Source organism: Mesoplodon densirostris, chromosome 20 (genome assembly GCF_025265405.1).
Source record: "Mesoplodon densirostris isolate mMesDen1 chromosome 20, mMesDen1 primary haplotype, whole genome shotgun sequence".
In the NCBI taxonomy this organism is placed as follows: Eukaryota; Metazoa; Chordata; class Mammalia; order Artiodactyla; family Ziphiidae; genus Mesoplodon; species Mesoplodon densirostris.
This window is the reverse complement of record NC_082680.1, coordinates 7,878,968-7,884,368: the sequence shown is the minus strand read 5'-3', so window position 1 is coordinate 7,884,368 and position 5,401 is coordinate 7,878,968.

The window sequence follows — 5,401 nt, the reverse complement described above, 5'->3', positions numbered from 1 at the left end:
TTCTAATTTTAATCTAACACTTAGCTCCTTCTTCTGTAACACAAATCATATCAGAGTATACTAAACAGTAAAAGAAAAAAAATAATTTATTCGTACAGTATTTTTTTTTTTTTTTTGCGGTAGGCGGGCCTCTCACTGTTGTGGCCTCTCCCGTTGCGGAGCACAGGCTCCGGACGCGCAGGCTCAGCGGCCATGGCTCACGGGCCCAGCCGCTCCGCGGCATGTGGGATCCTCCCGGACTGGGGCACGAACCCGTGTCCCCTGCATCGGCAGACGGACTCTCAACCGCTGCGCCACCAGGGAAGCCCCGGTATTTTTATATGAAAGAGTACAATTATCCCTTGTATTCATCCCATAATATAAACACTACGGACAAGGAACTTGAATCTCAGCTTTGCTGTAAAACTATTAAAAACAAAAACAAAAAAAGATTAAACAGCCTAGAATGATGAACAGAGATAACAGAGGCACTAATGATAAAGAAGAAATCTTCTGAAATAATTGTACAGTTTCATAATATAGTATATTCGTCATGAAATCAGGGTGGGCTAATTAGCCTGTGAAGTCTACTTGAAGAGGTTATTGGATTTTGAGGACTCTTACTGAAAGGGAGGTCGAGATAGATAGAGAGAGAGATAGATAGATAGATAGATAAAATAGATAGAAAGATAGATCTCTGACACCACCCAAAACTACTACTGAGAATCACTTGAGGGAGAAGCCTTGGGATTTGCATTTAAACAAGACCTCAAGTGATTATTCTGCACACAAAGTTTGCGAAAGATTATTCAAAAACTCGACATCAAGGTCACAATGCCAACATCTACTACGATGAAGGTAACATGTTTAGTACCCAAAACATACATTGGAGAAATGCTTGATGTCCTCAAAAGCTGCTCTGATTCCACCGGGACTCATGGGGCTTAAAATTATCTGGATAAATCAGGCAGACAGTTGGATTTACATTAATAATATCTACATGCCACATGAGGTTTTCGTGGATCTTACCGAGGTGAAGACCCTCCAAAACACACACAACCCGAAAATAAATGAATAAAGGTGCTTAGAATCAGGGTAATATTTCATGTAATTTAAATCTCGGGTTGTAATAAAATTCTAAAAGTGACTCATTTGTGAAAAAAACTGGAAGTAGTAGTACCAACGAGATTCTTTCATGCCTCTATCTCCCTTGATCTCATGTTAGTAACAAGGATAATTTTTAAATCACAAAGCATTATTCATGACTTCCAGCTCTCCAGACAATGGGGCAAAATCACATTAAGATTATAAGCATTAAGATGGAGGTATCACTTTTATTCTACAAAATTGCAAAGAATGACAATCGTGAAATATCCCTTTCCCTTTTAGAGCTTTCCCCGAGCTAAAACTAGTGCAAGATAAAGCAGGAGGATTTCAACCAATAAATTGCAAAATGTATTAGAAGCATAAAAGATACAGTAGTTATTTTGAATACATGTCCACACCTGCATGTTTTTCATTCACCAAAGAAGTTTTAGCAAGAGATACATATAGTGGGTCAAAGTAACAGTGACTCTAAATCAAGTTAATGTGTTGTAATGTCATTCCTAAGTAGAATGTTTCCAGCATATGCAGAAGGAGGTTTTGCTAAATGAGATGGTGTGCCTAGCGATGATGAAACCTCCTCCACCGAGAACAAAGATGCTCAAGAGTAAAGACAGACCGTGCAGCCTCCCTAGAGCACTGAGGGCATTTCCTCTCTGCCCAACTGGGGGTTGGTATAAACGGTTTAAGGAAATTGCAGCTAAATTCAAAAAAGAAAAGAAAAGAAAAAAGTGTTTCATACTCTGCATCCAAAGAGGTTGATCTGTGGGGGGTGGAGGACCACACAGTGTGTGTTATTTCCAAAAAGCTGCTAAAACCAGTCAGTTCTAACCAGTTCAATGAAAAAAATTTCTTCTATTCTTTTTTTCTATCATGGGAATTTTAATTCTGGTACTTATGCACTTGCATACTAGGGCCTAAATTCCACCCTACATATGGACAGATTAATTAGTCAAAGGTCATTTAAGGTCATCTTAACATTACTGTACAAGAGACTTATTTCCTTGCACTTAGGCAAATACCTAAATATGATTATCTGATTTTCATACTCATAGGTGGTTCTGAAATGGACATCCAGTGAGCTAAGCCCAGTGACCATGCAACTGAAGACAAGCTCAAGGGGTTGATTTCCTTTAGGATCAGTTATTTTCAGCCCAGCCAAAGTGTCAATTTCTTTGCCCCAGATGGCACATCTGCGCCAGTTCTCTTGTTTCAAACATTAGCCATGTCTGGTCTCCATGGTTTGATTCTATCAGTTACCACTACTGGTCCAGTAATCCAGCTTCCTACTCCAGCCTTCCTTCCAGTGGCACAGGGACCGACAGGCTTTTAAATATGACCAGGCAACCCAAGGACGCAAATACCGTAGGCCGTACAATATCTATACCTTTAACCCAGATGTCTTCTTCTGATGTATTAGCTAAACAAATAAAATTAAAAGACAACATAGCTTTGTCATCTACTCTATGCAAGGAGTACCCAATCAACTTAATTCCAGAGAGAAATGAACCTCACCAGAGAAACAGAAAAGGCTAAAGGGAATGTGAAATTTAAATCGCACGTATGCAAGTCCTAGTGGCTTATTTTCACTGTGAGCTCAGCAGAAAGAGGCCCATTTAGAATTCAGTAGAGCACAGAGTATTTAATATGCCATTTGCATTTTGACAGCTTAGAAATGTCTACACTGGATTTGCTATTTCCTCTGCAATGAGCGCTAACCGGCCACGAAGCCTTTGTTTATCTGTTTCTTAAAGGAAGCAGAACCATTTTCTTGACATTTTCAAAGCCCTGTTGGTGTTTGTTTGAGACAATAAACTGGAGACTAAGGAAGCATGGCCCCCAGGAGGAGCTGTTTCTGCCTGTACGAACTTTCAACTGTAGTCCTGGCCTTCTCATCAAGCAGGATTGGCCAGCTGAAAGCCAGTATCAAAATAGTGATTCCCTTTCCTTTCAAGGCCTGTGTTTGCAGAGATTCTTGAGACCTGAGGGAATTTTACTACCACTTACTACCTGCCATTGGCTCCTTGGGACTTGTTTAATGAGACCTCACTGTCCTACTAGTCAAGTTTACAAAACCTGTCACTTAGGAAGAAAGCCTCTCTTTTGCTTACCATTTTAAGGACTTAAAATCCCTAATGAAGAATTATATAAGTGCTCCAGAAGCACTAGAGCTATGGGCTGAAGAGTTATAAACTGGAAAACAAAAAACAAACAAACAAAAAAAACCAGAATCCTTTGACAACTCAATAAAAAATAAATGTGATTTGCTAAGCAGATCATGAATACAGAAACATTAACTTCCTTTTAGATGGCCTGCCTTTTTAGTGATCAGGGGTTGCCCTCGAAAGCCACTTATTCACAGGAGTTCCTGTCTCCCCCAGGAGAGAGTATATATATACATATGTGTGCAGTGGCCCAGCCATAAGGATCCTGGCCAGCAAATGAAAGGTCTTAGCATCCTTCCTGGTGATGAGAATTGAGGTAACTCACATAGAAGTAGGCAGGTTTGGGAAACACCTCTCTCTCTCTCCCCCGCCCCTTCCCTCCCTCCCTCCCTCCCTCTCTCTCCTTGTACGGTTTCTGTGGAAATTTGGCAAGGCATACTTAAATCTCTTTGCTGGGTGGGTTGGTGAATTTCAGAATCAGGGATTTTGAGAAACAGCCCACCTTTCTCTCCCAGGCTTCCTACGGTGAGACCCATAGGGCTACTATTATATGTGCCTCTTTTTAGGACACTTTCTGAATAATGCCTGCAAATAGCTGCATTCTCCTTGCTGCACAAACTGCCAAAACACAACTGAGAAGCAAACTTTGTCCGAACAGCCAGTAGATCAGCCCCAGATAAAGGGCGCAAATCTCACTGCTCACGGAATGAATTATTCCACCTACTTACTAGACGACTATTGTAGAGGCTTTCAAGCCTTCTTCCCTCTCCCGTGGTTCCTGCAAATGTGCTGCTTTTAAAGAGGTATGTACACTTGAGACTCAATCTTTACAATACCGTTAGTAATCAAAAAGAAAAAGAGTATCTATCACAAGGGAATCCCGGGTACTCCCGGCTGAAAGCACAATCAACTACAGCTGACAACCCGTGTACTGAAGGTACCGAGTTCTGATGACCGCGACCGCAGCCGCCTCCAGCCTCTCACGACTCGCAAACAGGTCACGAATTCCGCCCCACGCAGAACTCTCCGCCCGCCTGCGCCGCCGCGGGAGCCGCCACCTGGGTGCGCGCGGCTCGGCTCCCGCGGCGGCGGCTGGCGCTGCCCCCAGCGCTCCCCGCTCCTCCTCAGGGAAGACTTCCCGCGCGCCTGCGGCCCGGGCGCCCCCCGGCAGAGGCCCGACCTTGGCCACCCGGGCTCGCTCGCCAAGGGGACTGCGACCCCCCCCCGCCCCCCAGCCGCCAGAGCGCTCGCAGGGCCACGCCGGCGCTGGCGTCCCCAGCCTCCTGCCCGCATCCCGCTCCCACGCGGCCACCTGCGCGCCCACTTAACCCCGCGGGCGCAGAGGAGACGCGGCCCCGGACCCCCCGGGGGTGATGGGGAGCTACGCGCAGCCACCGCAGCCTCTAGCAAGCAACAGCGCAGTGAGCGCGGCCGCTCGGCCGCTCCACGCGCGCGCGCGCACACGCGCACACACACACACACACACACACACACACACACACCCCTACTCTCGCACCGCGCACGCCAGGGGACCCTGGGTTCCATTTCTTGGCTTCTACAGCCGGCACCTAGGACCCCCAGCGCGCAGGAGGCTCTGTCTTCCGTGCGGCTGCCCCTCCAGGGAGCCCAGGACTTTGCGCCCCTTGCCGGGTTGACCCGGGATCGGCCAGGGCAGCCCCCCGTCCCCGCCCGAGCCCAGAGGCCCGGCCCACCCGCGCGGCGGCGGCGGCGGCGGCATACGCCCGGCACACAAGTGTGCGGATTATTAAGCAGCCCTGGCAGGGCCGCCGTCTCCTCGGCGCAGCAACCCCTGCGAATTGCAGGAGAAGGGCGCTCAGAGCGCGCGGAACGGCGGGGAACCGAGAGTGCGCTCTGAGGCTGAGCTGCCTGCCGAGGCCGGGAGGCGGCCGGGGCCCAGCTGGGCTTGGAGCGCTGGGGAGAGGGGCGGGAAGTTGTGCAGAGTTGCGTAGCAGGTGTTTCCTCTCCGCGCAGGGGCTTGGTGGGACCCCCGACACACAGACGCACACCTGCCAGGGACAGCCCTCTTCGCCCTCGACTCTTCCTGCTTCGCTCTCTGTGCCCAGACAATCCAGCGCGCCCGGAGGCCGCTGCCCGCCCGCCCGCCCGTCGGCTGGCCGTGCCTCCGCGGAGGC